Source organism: Pseudorasbora parva, chromosome 2 (genome assembly GCF_024679245.1).
Source record: "Pseudorasbora parva isolate DD20220531a chromosome 2, ASM2467924v1, whole genome shotgun sequence".
Taxonomy (NCBI): Eukaryota; Metazoa; Chordata; class Actinopteri; order Cypriniformes; family Gobionidae; genus Pseudorasbora; species Pseudorasbora parva.
The window spans coordinates 2,116,715-2,132,077 of NC_090173.1; positions in this window are offsets into that span (position 1 = coordinate 2,116,715).

Below are 15,363 nucleotides of genomic sequence, written 5' to 3' on the forward strand. Positions count from 1 at the left end.
GCATCGCGCCTAATTCTTCCTGAACTACTTTTTTCTTGTGTTCAGGCAAGCGATACGGCCGGCTGCGAACTACCACGCCCGGCTCGGTCTCGATATGGTGCTGAATCAAGTCGGTACGTCCCGGTAGGGGCGAGAACACGTCAGCGAACTCCGCCTGCAATTTCGATAAATCAGTGAGTTGTAACGGTGAGAGGTGATCTCCCCCAGGGGCCAACGCGACTGATTGCGCTTTAATGCTCGCCTCTGGCCCGAGATCATCCTCTCCCCCGATCACCGTTGCCAACAACACTGATTCCACCTCATTCCATTTTTTTAGCAGGTTGAGGTGGTATATTTGACGTGCCCCGTTCCTATCGGATCGTATCACTTCATAATCGAGCTCTCCTATCTGTCGTGCGACCTCAAACGGCCCCTGCCACTTTGACATTAATTTTGAGCTCGACGTTGGGAGTAGAACGAGCACTTTCTCTCCCGGTGTGAATTTGTGTAGTTTAGTACCCCTGTTATATGACCGGCTCTGGCGGTCCTGGGCTTGCAACAAATTCTCCCTAGATAGCCGCCCCAATGTGTGGAGTTTTGTTCGCAAGTCCATGACGTACTGAATTTCATTTTTGGCCAACGAAGGCCCCTCCTCCCAAGTTTCTCGTAGGACGTCCAGCACCCCCCGTGGCTGCCGACCGTAGAGAAGCTCGAAGGAGGAAAACCCCGTGGAGGCTTGCGGGACCTCTCGTACAGCAAATAAGAGGGGTTCTAACCACCGATCCCAATTTTTGGCGTCTTCCTGTACGAATTTACGGATCATGGATTTAAGAGTGCGATTAAATCGTTCGACCAGGCCGTCTGTTTGTGGGTGATAGACGCTGGTTCGAATGGATTTAATGCCCAATAATCCGTACAATTCGCTTAACGTGCGTGACATAAACGCCATGCCTTCATCAGTGAGGATTTCCTTCGGAATCCCCACCCGGGAGATTAAACGAAACAGTGCGTCCGCAACACTCTTCGCCGAGATGTTGCGGAGAGCCACTGCTTCCGGATATCGTGTTGCGTAGTCCACGATAACTAGCGCAAAACGATGTCCGCGTGCGGATCGCTCTAATGGCCCGATGAGGTCCATCGCAATTCTCTCGAAGGGGACCTGCATTAATGGAAGGGGGCGCAATGGCGCTTTTGGGGCGGCCAGTGGATTCACCAACTGACATTCCGGACAAGACGCGCACCACCTGCGCACATTGTCATGAATGCCTGGCCAAAAAAATCGGGTCATTAAACGATTCAGCGTGGCCGCCTGTCCCAGGTGGCCCGCCATTGGGTTAGAATGAGCCGCCTGGAAAAGCATTTCCCGGCGGCTCTTTGGTACTAACAGCTGGGTTGTATCTAGCTTTGTCTGAGTGTCTTGGGTCACTCGATACAACCGATCCTTAATTATGGCAAAATAGGGATACGAGACAGGCAAGGCAGGTTGGAGAGACTGACCGTCAATCGATCGGACCTGTTGGAAGGCATTTTTGAGGGTCTCATCTTGTGACTGCTCCAGCGGAAAGTCATCGCGGTCCGAGAGAATCAGTCTCTCGATCCCGCTCGGTTCCGCTGAAGCTGTCCTCAAGGGTCCCGTCTCAGTCTCCCCAAGCTGCACTCGCGCCGCCCCCCTCCGCGCCTTCTTCTCCCAAGCGGCATCCGCGCATAACGACCCCAATAACGCCGAAAAGGCGGGCAAATTTTTCCCCAGAATTAACGGATGCCGGAGGTGTGGACTAACCGCCACCTCTACACTATGCTTTTTCCCCCGAAATTGTATCGTGACCGGGACAACCGGGTATTCCACCACATCCCCGTGCACACACCGCACCTTAACCACGCGGCTTGTATCCAATGCCCCAGGCTGCATCAGGCTTTGATGGATCGAGGTTTGGTTACATCCTGAATCCACCAAGTCCTGATATGTACCCCCCTTGATACTCACAGGAATTTGGTACTCTCCTGCCTGATCGGGGGTGGTCCGCTGGACGTCCGGGATCCGGATCATTGTTCCGATGTCCATCATCGGACATCGGTCCACAAAATGATCCGGATCGCCGCACCGCCAGCAGGCCAGCCCAGGCCTACCCGCCGCCCCGGCGGCGGGGAGTGGGTTGGAGGATGAGCGCGGAAAGGGGGCGGAACCAGAGCCATTGTCACTACCAGCCCCCAGCGGCCCCGCCCCCCTGGGCGGGACCCGCGAACTCCCAGACGGTCCAAGGCCCATCCCACCCCGGCCTCTGGGGGGGACGCGAGGAGGGCCTGGAGGGCGGGACCTGGGGAGAGGGACAGGTCGAGAGAGAGAGAGAGGGGGGGGGAGAGAGAGGGAGAAGTTAATCGGGGTTCGCCGACCCCCGGGCACGCCACCAGATGGTCCTCCGCCAAGTTGATGGCCGTCTCCAGCGACGTGGGCCGGTGGCACTGGACCCACTCGGCGGTCTTCCTGGGGAGCCGAGTGATAAACTGCTCCAGCACCACCAGATCGACAACATGGTCCACGTCGCTGCCGCCGGCCAGAAGCCATCTGCGGCACTCGTCCCGGAGCTGTTGGGCCAACGCGAAGGGTCGACCGGACTCACCCCACTCCAGGGACCGGAAACGCTGACGATGTTGTTCCGGGGTCCGGCCGACCCGCTGAAGGATGGCCTTCTTTAGATCATCGTAGTCCAGGAGGTTCGCGACCGGTAGTTGTTGCGCGGCCGCCTGGGCTTCTCCAGATAGTAGAGGGATGAGGCGCACCGGCCACTGTGCCCGGGGCCACCCGCAGGCCTCCGCGGCCTTCTGGAATAGATCCACGAAGGCCTCCGGGTCGTCTTCCGGCCCCATCTTCTGGAGGGGCACGTGAACCGGTGCGCTGGCCCGTGCGGCGGCCTCGGCGCGAACCTCCCGGTCCATCCAGCTCCGGAACCGCTCGCGGTCCTCTTGCTGGCCTTGGACGATCGCCTCGAAGCGGCGCTCCTGTTCGGTCCGAAGGTCCAGCAACGCCTGGTGGTGTTCTTGGTGGAGGACCGCGAGGGAGTTGATGACATCCGCAAATGGCGAGGCGGAGGGCGTTGTCATGGCGGCGGCACTGTCCTACTTCCTTCCCGGGTTTCGGCACCAGTGTAGCAAAGTTCGTGAATGTGAGGAAGTGAATGTGAATGTGAATGTGAGGAACGCGCCAATTACTTATTGCTTGCAGGAATATAGTCGCCACTTTCTTCAGTTTAAGATTCTGAGGCCATGTCCACACTTTTCTCTCCGTTTTGGCCTTCCGTCCACACTGAGACAGCGTTTTAAGTCACTGAAAACGTATCGTTTTGAAAACGCTCTCCAAAGCGGATAAATTTGAAAACGGCGTCTTCGCGTCGTAGTGTGGACTGTGAAAACGGAGGCTTTTTAATTCGATGACGCATTTAGCCATGTGATGCAGTCATATGACCAATTCACGCCGTATTTATTTTGGCACGTCTCCCAGTCTACATTTTCACTTGCTTTTAGCACTTTATATTCATGTGTTACTCGCAGCAACAACTCCACCTCACTGTCGACCCATTTAAAAAACTCAGTGCCTTTTCTCGACATTGCCACAAAATTTCAAAGAGTAAATAAACGAGTAGCGGAAATGACGCAAGTCGAAGCGTCTTGTATTTGCTCATGCGCAGAACGGGGATGTAAGCGTTTTCAGATGTTTCAGTGCAGATGAACATTTTTTGGAAAACGATTGAAAATGATAGTGTGGACGCGAAGCGTTTTTAGACGATAACTCCGTTCTTAAATTTATCTGGATTAGTGTAGACGTAGCCTGAGTGAAGCTTGCTTGAAATGGGCCGAACAAACGAACGTTTTGTTGTGTTACCCGATTATAATAAACCTCAACCATGCGTCATGAGAGCCGTTTTTGCTATCTTCGAGTGTCTTGTTTACCATCAGTAGTTTTTGTTTTACAAGACATAAGATGTAGGAGCAAAGGATGTTTGAGACTCACAGTATGTGATGTCCATTGACCGAACTCTTATTATTTCACTATGGAAAGGTTAATTCAATTTTTCATTCTAGGACACCTTTAATGCAAACACACTCTCCAGAATGATCTATTGTTCTTCATCCGAGAGCTGCTCAGATCACTCACACACTCTTCATATGAAGATCATTTCTCATCCTCAGATGTTTGACTGACTCTATGTCCAGTATCAGGAATAATACAGTATGATCTGTGTGTATCAATACACAACTCTGAGATCACAGCGTGAATAAACTGATCATGATCAGATGAACTCTTTCCAGACTAACACACTAAATGTCTTTAGAGAAAATACAGATGTGTTTACCTGAGAGAAGAGAAGAGAGAACGATCAGTCCCAGCAGACACAGATCACACTTATCAGACATTTTCTGTTTCTGTCCGTCTTTCTGTTCTTTATATAGTCACATCTCTTCCTTTATCATCATCAGCTCCTCCTGTGGTTTATTAAAGGGGGGGTGAAATGCTGTTTCATGCATACTGATCTTTTTACACTGTTAAAGACTTGGAATCCCATACTAAACATAGACAAAGTTTCAAAAGTTAAGGTGGACGTTTGATGGGAGTATTTCTTTGTCAAAAATACTACTTCCGGTTAGTCATAAGTTTCGGCAAGTTTTTTGCGATCATGCGTCCCCTTTGACGTTAATGGGGGCGGAATTTCCTTGTATGGGCCTTACGGACAATTCTACCGGAAGATCGTGAGAGAGAGGGAGAGAGCGAAAGTAACAGGCTACGCCCATCAAAGCGCTGGCTCGTAGGCTGCGCTGCACTGTGATGTGCACAACTAACAATGTCACCAAAAAAGTGCGTTTTTGGTTGCCAGACCAAGACAGTCCTGCACAGATTCCCCAAAAACCCCGCGTTAAGGCAACAGTGGATGGAATTTGCTTTTCCGGATCAGCAACTGAGTTGCGCGAATGTTTATATCTGTTCGCTGCATTTCGGTGCCGACTGTTTCATAAACAAGGCCCAGCTCGACGCCGGATTTTCCGATCGCCTAATGCTGAAGGATGGAGCAGTCCCAACGATAAAGGTCCCAACGTTAGAACCGCAGGCGGTGAGTGAGACTGCTTCAAATGTCTGTGTTTTTGCCAATGCTCATCAAGTAGCCCAAACATGATCACGTATAGCTAATTGATCAATGGAGCATGCGATGTGTAGTGCGTGTACATTTGTTTAGCTGGCCACTATATGTGTAACTTTATGTTTGTGTATTGTAAAAGAAATATGTTGAACTAAATAAGCACGCTTCTTCATTCAAATGCGCTACTATTCTGTGTCTTTCTATGTAAACACTAACTTAGCCTGCCGTGCAAAACCATGTCTACACAAACCACGCGTAAACACACACACACACACACACACACGTGCACAACTGCACTTCCCACATGTACACCTTCAAAGACAAAAATACGACGATATAATTCAAGTATAAATATGTAAATAACACAAGCCGCTAAGCATATTATATAGTTAGTGTATAACTTGTAGCACATAGAGACGTCCTGCTCTAGTCGTTTTTGCTGCTGCTCCTGTTCAACTGCAGCCTCTGGGTCTGATTCCGGATCATAGATGTATGGCTGTATCTGATTAAAAGCCATATTTTTATTTTGAATAAAGTTTTTCCCGCTGTTAGGGATGACACAGCTTTACGACGCACTCAACACGGCGGCGCACACGTCATTATTTAGCTCCGCTCACACGATACGCCCCCACCCGCTCGGCTTTTTTCGGAAAGACTCGGAACAGCGCATCTTTCTTATATAATTATTAAAAAAATAAAGACTTTTCGGAGATATGCAGGATGCAATGCTACTCTATAGGTACTCAAGATTGACATGACACTGACTGAAACTGAGTGTTTCACCCCCCCTTTAACTTCCTCTGAATTTGTGAAGAGTGTTGAAATCCGGCTAGAGCTGTTATTAGTGACACTAGACCAGTGCCTGACAGAGAAGTGTTGCTTCGCTTAAATTCAGTAAATGTGTTTTTCATTCATTAATAAATGTAAATTACAGTAGATGTATACTGTAATAGGAACTGTCCCATCTTATGGTGATGTGCCATACCCTAACCATAACCATAACCCAATAGAGAGCAGGCATTGACAGGACAACGGTTGTGAAAGATGAGCTTCAGTGTGATAAAGTGCATACTGTTAACCCCACTGGCTCAACACTGTGAGTATAGGCTCGACACGAGAGCGTTACTGTTATTTTCACTTCTTTATTTCAGAAGTTCCTGTGTCCAGTGTCTCTAAAGAAGATATGAACTGTCTTCAGGGAGAGTTTAACACATGGATTATAATGTGCTGCTTTACTCTCTCCAGCCCTGAGGAAATATATCAGATCCTTAATCGTCTCTGAGAGCGTTAGATTGCATGAGATCTGATCGGGGAAGTTATTTTACTGGACATGTAATGAAAGCTGTGTGTTTAGTTAACCTCAGGCATTACCTCCACAGGGTTTACACACCACAGAGATCCAAATGGTCAGAAGGTCGAATGACTCCATAAATACCACAACAAAAAAATACCCCAGTGAATTTTTCATTATTATGTAAACAGTTTCATTATTATGTCCAGTCTTTAGCACTGCTGAAATCTGGGAGCGCCCCCTAGTTTCCAACATATGACTAATAACGAAGAAAATATATCTGAACAGTTAGATCTGGAACGCATTTCAATCAATAAATAAAACAATTCTCAGTCAGATCTGCATCATTGAGTGAGACTTGGCCTGTTCATCAAATGCACAGAAGATGAGTTTAAAAGCTAAACTAGAGATTTTAAATCTGTTTCTGTAAATCTCATTCTCTAATTGAAAGAGAAATTTCTCTAATTGAAATTTTCCTTTAATTTATCCAGACCACGTTTAAATTCCACTTCTGTATCACAGTGTTAGTGAAGAATCTGGAGATCAAATGAGACCTGCCCACTTAATATCTGACCCTGAGAAATGAGACCGTATTTACCACTCGCACTTCTGACATGAGTTTATCATGTGTTGTCATTTTTATGTTCTGGGGTTTATCCTCCACCCCTCTTTTCCCATCTCAGGATAACCAAAGATTAGGGATGGCTGACGCGAAACTGACGTTTCGAAGCTGTGTCGAGATCCCGAAGCGCAGATGTTTGGAAAAACTGCTCCAGACTGTGATTCGACTCACCCATGTCACGTGACTACCGCTAACTGAAGCACCGAAGTGTTTCATCAGGTGCGCCTGTCAAAACTGCTTTGATTGCAAGGGGCGGGAACAAACCGCACAGTCACACATCTGAATGAACCTAATTCCCCACAGTTTAAAAGTGAAGGTAATCCATCTTCACCTCGTGGGTTTTGTGAGAGGAGATACATTTTGTGATAGCAGTGATTTTGTGATAGTAGTGAGATTTATAGTAAGCTTTGGTTAGATATATTTAGGCCAGGGGAGCTAAACCATTTAGTGCTTTGAGTAATAAGCAAGATTTTAAAATGTATGCGATGTTTAACAGGGAGCCAGTGCAGTGTGGACAGAACTGGACTAATATGATCATACTTCCTGGTTCTAGTAAGAACTCGAGCTGCTGCATTTTGGACTAGCTGGAGTTTGTTTATTAAGCGAGCAGGGCAACCACCCAGTAGAGCATTACAATAATCTAGCCTTGAGCTCATGAACGCATGTACTAACTGTTCAGCATTTGGCATTGAAAGCATGTGCCGTAATTTAGATATATTTTTAAGATGGTAGAATGCAGTTTTACAGATGCTAGAAACGTGGCTTTCAAATGAGAGATTGGTATCAAAGAGCACACCCAGGTTCCTCACTGAGGACGAGGGCTTGACAGAGCAGTCGTCAAGTGTTAGACAGTATTCTCGGTTACTACTTGTGGAGCTTTTCTGTCCAATAATTAAAAATTCAGTTTGTAGCAGTAAATAAAGAGATCTCACAACGATCCCAAGTTCAGTATGGAGTACCGCAAGGCTCAGTGTTAGGACCGCTGCTCTTCACCCTGTATATGCTCCACTGGGAGATATCATTAGGAAGCATGGCGTTAGTTTTCATTGTTATGCTGACGATACTCAGCTCTGTATTTCCTCACGCCCTGATGAAACCTACCAATTCACAAGATTAACGGAATGCATAGCTGATATACAAAATTGGATGAATAGTAATTTCCTGCAACTTAATTCAGATAAAACTGATAACGGTCAGATAAGTACGATTTAAACCATGCTAATGTTTGATTCTATTCAGAAGAATATTGTGGTCAATAGTATCGAATGCAGCGCTAAGGTCAAGTAACACTAATAGAGATACAACCACGATCAGATGATAAGAGTAAATCATTTGTAACTCTAATTAGAGCAGTCTCAGTGCTATGATACGGTCTAAATCCTGACTGGAAATCCTCACATATACCATTTCTTTCTAAAAAGGAACATAATTGTGAAGACACAGACTTTTCTAGTATTTTTGATAGAAACGCTAGATTCGAGATTGGCCTGTAATTGACTTATTCTTTAGGATCAAGTTGCGTTTTTCTAATAAGTGGTTTAATTATAGCCAACTTAAAAGTTTTCGGTACATATCCTAATGTCAAAGATGAATTAATGATATTAAGCAGAGGATCTATGACCTCTGGAAGTATCTCTTTTAATAGCCTAGTCGGTATAGGGTCAAGCATACATGTTGTTGATTTTGATGATTTTACAAGTTTAGCCAATTCTTCTCCTCCTATAGCAGTGAATGAGTGAAATTTTTCCTCAGTGACACTACAATGCTCTGTCTGAAGTGATACTGTAATAGACGGCTGCATGGTTATAATTTTATTCCTAATATTATCAATCTTACTAGTAAAGAAGTTCATAAAGTCATTACTGCTGCGTTGTTTACAAACATCAGAAGTTGAAGCTTTATTTTTTGATAATTTAGCCACTGTATCGAATAAATACTTAGGGTTGTGTTTGTTTTCTTCTAAAAGAGTTGAGAAATAAGCAGATCTAGCAGTTTTTATGGCCTTTCTATATGCCATCATGCTCTCTTTCCACAAATTGCGAAAAACCTCCAGTTTTGTTTTTGTCCAGCTGCGCTCCATTTTTCTGGCTGCTGTTTTAAGGGCCCGAGTGTGCTCGTTGTACCACGGCGTCGGATTATTTGCTTTAATCTTCTTTAAGCGCCGGGGAGCAACTATGTCTAAAGTGCTAGTAAAGAGAGAGTCAATAGTTTCTGTTGCAGCATCAAGTTCCTCTTGGCTATCTGTAATGCTGAGGAGATGGAACTGATGAGGAAGATTATGGACAAAGCAATCTTTAGTCGCAGCGGTTATCGTCCTGCCATATTTGAAGCGAGGGGGTGGCTTTGCAGCCTTAGGTAAATTAAGCATACATGATATTAGGTAATGATCTGAGATGTCATCGCTCTGCTGCAGAATTTTAACAGTATCAACATTTATTCCATGTGACATTATTAGATCTAAAGTATGATTAAGGCGATGAGTTGGTCCCGATACGTGTTGTATAACTCCAATAGAGTTTAGAATGTCTCTAAATGTCAATCCCAATGCGTCTTTTTCATTGTCTACATGGATATTAAAATCACCAACAATTAGTACTTTATCTACAGCTAATACTAACTCCGATACAAAACCAGCAAATTCTTTGATAAAGTCTGTATTGTGCCCTGGTGGCCTGTATACAGTAGCCAGCACAAATGTCAAACAGGATTTATAATTTACACTACACAACGTTACATAAAGCACCAACACTTCAAAGGAATTATATTTGAAACTAGACTTCTGAGTAATACTGAAAATATTATTATAAATTACAGCAACACCTCCCCCTTTACCTTTCAGGCGTGGCTAATGTTTACAACAATAATCTCGGGGGGTGTACTCATTTAAAGTAATGTAATCGTCAGGTTTTAGCCAGATTTCTGTCAAACACAGCACATCTAAGTTATGATCTATAATCATATCATTAACAATAAGCGCTTTTGGCGAAAGGGATCGAATATTCAGCAACCCAAGCTTTATCAATTGTTCATCCGTATTATATCTGTTGTTTATTTGTTGGACATCAATTCAATTTTTACTGTTGAATGGTTTTGATGGTTTTTTGTATTTACTAATTCGGGGAACAGACACAGTTTCTATGTGATAATATCTAGCTGAAAGAGTCTCTATGTGCTGGGATTTAGCTGACTCTGGTGACGTGAGACAGCTAGCAGATGGTTGGTTTAGCCAGTTTGTCTGCTTCCTGATCTGGGTCCCAGTGAGTCAAGGTTTAGCTCTAAGACTGTGTGCCAAATTACTAGAGAGAAGAGCAGCACCAGCCCAGGAGGGATGAATGCGGTCTATCTTCAACAGGTCAGGTCTGCCCCAAAAACTTTTCCAATTGTCTATGAACCCTATGTTATTTTGCAGACACCACTCAGACAACCAGCCATTGAGTGATGATAATCTGCTAACTATTTCATCACTCCTTTTAACAGGGAGGGGACCAGAGAAAAATACTGCCTTTGACAATATATATATATATATATATATATATATATATATATATATATATATATATATATATATAGGCTGCACGATATGAGGAAAAGTTGCAATGTTTAATATTGCAATGACGATATATCTTGCGATAAATATTCAAATGTGAATGTTAGCTATACTGTTCCCATGTCTTAGTACTTTAATAGGTTCTTTACGAACCTAAACATTGAGTAGCCTATTCCTACTGAATAAAGAAATCAAATAGATATATATATTTTTTTAATTATTGAAAAAATTGCTCATAAATGAGGGCCGGCACAAGCTCAACTGCAAAACTCTAGGCAAAACACCATCCTGCATTCACAATTAAAGATGATCTTTGAGATGCATGTGAAAGACTGGAGATTTTGTTAATTGATAAAATTGCACTAAAATAAAAGCTTAGAGAACCATGTTTTCAGATTTTTTTTTTAAATTCTTAAAAACAAATCAGCACAACCTATGCAAATTCTGTTTTAAATAATAAAATAATTAGCTTACCATAAGAGGCAATGCAACAGTGGCAAAAGCCAAACAGTTAGATGCATAATCCGCCTCTTTTACTCTTTCTGATTTTCTGCAATAGATGAAGATTTGATATCCTCCTTTAATTATTCCTTTAACTCCCAAATACACTGAACTGGGCAGGGCACAGAAATAAAACTTATCAAGCATGTTAAAGAAATAGATAACCCCGAATATATAAATACAAACTCAATCTCGCATGTGTGACTAACATTCCCTGAGACACAGTTTTAAATCCACACAATATAATTGCACATCAAATATTTCACCGATAAAGAACACATGAAGATTAAATGGCATCAAGACAATGTATTTAGGCGACGAGATAACGTGCAAACCGAATTATTAATGTAAACATTCAGACGGAATGCCGTGGGAGCGCTCCTTAATGTCTCTTAGCAATATAGTAATCACTAATGAACTACTTAAGCCGGGCGCACACTGTGCGATTTTGCCCACGACTTGGCCGTCTGAGACAAATTTTGCAAATCCTAAAAGATTCCTCTGATCCTAGGCTAAAATCTGACGTCTTTGATCGTTAGTTTGACATGTTCACCAGCAGCCGATTGATGACCGCTGTGATCAAATTTTACCTCAGACGAAATTCTGACAGTGTCAGAAGATTTGGCGCACTCCTTCAGTGTGACTTCTCCTACGACGACAAAGAGATGACCAAGACAAACTATGACCAAAACGAGAGCTAGAGATTTCTTTGTAGCCAGCATTTCAGTCCTGGGTGTAATGCAGCTCACTGTCACCAAGCGCGTCATTCATTGATGATATAAAACACCGGATGAGTTTTCTTGTGCGTGTCTGCTTTTAGCGCGCCTAGACTATCGTACAGTCTGACATTAATGACAACTGAGATCATACAGTGTGACATGGGGATCATGTTCGTACAGTCTGACAAGCAACATTCGCAGAGGATTTTGAAAAATCGCACAGTGTGCAGGACCCATAACACACAACCCACAAAGTCTGTCCCTTCTGACTACTTTAACTGTTAACAACTATACACAAGCACATGTTACGCTTGTGTCCGGGTGAACAATGCGGATAGCTCACTTAATGTAACTGGAGTGGATGCAAACACGGAGGCGATTAACATAAAAAAACAAAGTCAAGTGAGCAAAGTCAAGTGAGAGTTCAGTACACTGTTTTTTAGAAGGTCCACCTGAGCTCCGATTCAAATTTTCAGTTGAGCTGTCAACCCTCTGGTCAGCATTAACAGATTCCTGTCAGGATCATCCACTCCATCCGTACTTGGTTGTGTTATCAAATCAAGTTGTGTCTCCAACTCACGGCCATATATCAACATCGCAGGAGAGTGACCTGTGCTCTCATGGGGTGCAGTATGAAGAGCAAAACAGATTTGCGGAAGATACTTGTCCCACGAAGTGTGCTTGTCCCCCACATACGCACGTATGGCAGTTTTAAGCTTGCAGTTTACTCTCTCAGTTGCGTTTGTTTGTGGGTGGTACGCTGTTGTCAGCTGGTGTTCGGTACCGAGGGCACCCACCACATGCTCAAAAAGATTGCTCACAAACGGGGTTCCTCGATCTGATATGAGGTAGGTTGGTGCACCATGTCGGGCAAATCTCTCACTCAGAAACTTACTCGCTGCCACTTGAGCAGTCGCTGACCGTACTGCACTCACTTCTACCCACTTTGAAAAGTAGTCAACGAAGAAGATTAGATACTCATTGCCCCTCTGAGTACGAGGAAGTGGACCCACAAAATCCACAGCTGTGTATTCCCTGGGGCGTTACAGAGACCAAAAGGGAGAACTTTGAATTGAAATAGGCCACAGTGTGACACGAAAGCAGTCTTTGGCCTTGACTGCTCACTGTTTTTAATCTTCTCTTCTCCTCTTCTATGCGGAGTTGTCTGTTGTGCTCTCTCGTGTGTCGCTCCACTAAAAGATGATCAATAAACATTTCAGTTCTATTTGGCATTTCAAATAACAGAAATTAGATAAACTGTTGTGCCTCCAGTTTGCGTTGTAAAATGGATGATTAGTATTGTAAACCATGTGTTTCTCAACCGGGGTGACGCCCAGCAGGGGTGCCGTGTAAAAGGTGCTGCGGTTCATCTGATGACGCATCTTTAATATGGGTTCTTACTCGAAAATAATGCTTTATGTATGTTTCTGTCGATGGATACACGTGCTGGCTCCTCAGTGATACACTACAACAATGGCTATGATAAAAGAAAAATGTGGGCAAACAGTCTCTCTTAGTAAACTTTGTTCAATGCATGCGAGTGCTGCCGTACCTTCGAATATGAATCTCTGTGCACTCATCCGAAAGCGCGCACATGTCTAACAGCGCGCAAATATTGAGTTCTCTTTCAAGTCTTGCAGAAAAAGTATGTTAACATGTCCATCTTGATGAGTATCCAAGCAGATATAGTCTGAATATGCCTTAAGTGAACTTTATACAGTCGAGGAAGACGACGCATATCCCTGCATTAGGTCTTAAAGGGGTAGTAGCCTTTACTGCTCTGTTTAATGTCAAAATATAAGGACATCGCTCACTGCTTTTGATTTGAATAGCTTTTGTAAGTTCAATAAGGATGAATCTTTTATTTAAACAGTTAAATATGCAGTTAAATTTGATTACTTTATTCAATTTATGTACCTATAATGTTAGACCTACCTGAAAAACCCAAAAAGCATTATTTTAGTATCTTTGCTCGATAGTATTTATTTGTCCTGCTGCTTGTATTTAAGTTATTTGTTCCTATTTTCTTCATTTTTATTTGATAGTAGTCCTTTTCCCCCTGAACACAGCAAATACTGAACCGTACCGAAACTGTGAACCTAAAGCCGTGATACAAGCCGAACCGTGAACAATCTGTACCGCTAATATTTAGCCTACTTAATCTTTTTATGACGGGAAGTGGGAACCGTTGTCCATCTTGACACAATCATGTTGTCCTTATTTTTCCTTCTTCTTTTTTTTCATAGAAATTAATTTGAGAAGTTAAAACACTTACGTTGCTTAGCATCCGTTTAAACGAGTGCCTGAGGCTGCCCGTGCCGAGTGCTGTGAGTGAGATCTCCATCCCCCATGTGTGGGTGTAAAACATGAGGAAATGGCTCCCTCTGCTGGCTGTAGTCTTTAGCCTCTGGCCAAACATTCCAAAGATGACGCAAATATCGTCAATTTGCGTCACGGGAGGAATTTTTCCAGAAATAAAAGGCATAGATCTCTTGTCCCAGGGGGATATGAGGGGGGGGAAGCACAATCATCTAATTATACTCCAGGGTTTCTACTGATACAAAGCCATATGCTCATCGCTGAAGTAACCCTTTAACTGCGGCTCGTGTATTGCAAATACAGACGAATATCATCCATTCTGTCACATTTATTGATTTGTGCTTTGATTTATGATGGGGATGCATATATATGCTGCAAATGCGACCGTATTTCCCCTCTGTCTTAAAAGCACATGCATATAACATGCTGTATATGGTAGTGGTAAAAGTAACCTTAAAGTTAAGATATGCCTCTCTGGGTTCAATCATTTAAACGGCCCGTTGAAGTTTGGGCAGAAACTTTCGGCAGTGATGCATTTCATGTCATGTGGTGATAATGAAACTCACGGAACACTTCATTTAATGATTTTATGGTGAAATTTGTTATCAAGGTCAATTTTATCAAAAACTATGCACGTGGCTTTAATTCAGCATGAGCAGCGCGGCAAAAATAGACTCGACGCCGAAAAGATCGGGGCACTGTCGCTTCTGCTCTGCTCCTGTGCCGCCTCTGTGCGGTGTGAATGATCTAATCTGTTAACATGGGTGCAGAAAAACACACGCTGCTTACACCATGCTAACGCGCACACCGTGGAGATCCACTTTTGCGACACGACTGAAGCGTGATGTTGTGACGCTTCCCGTCATTTGTGCGTTCAAATCGGTTCAAATGCAGTGCTGCCTTCCCGGAATGCTATGCAGGCGGGTTAAAGTCGCTTATTACACGGCTCTGTGAAATACTTGATTCTGATTGGTCAATCGCGCATTCCAGCGGTATGTTATTTCCAGATAACAACCGCTCATCCGGGTACTACGAGTTATCTTGACCGGTACTACTTCTGTGCTTAACGCTGGCGCCATCTTGTGGCTGTTAAATACTTAAACAGCCATGGCTACAATGGAAGACTTCAAGGCAGGTTTCCTTTATAAAGCTTTAAATATGGATATTTTTCTTACACAAACGCATTGATTCGAATCAGAAGGCTCTATTAACCCATCGGAGTCGTGTGGAGCACGTTATTTGACGGACAGCTGCAT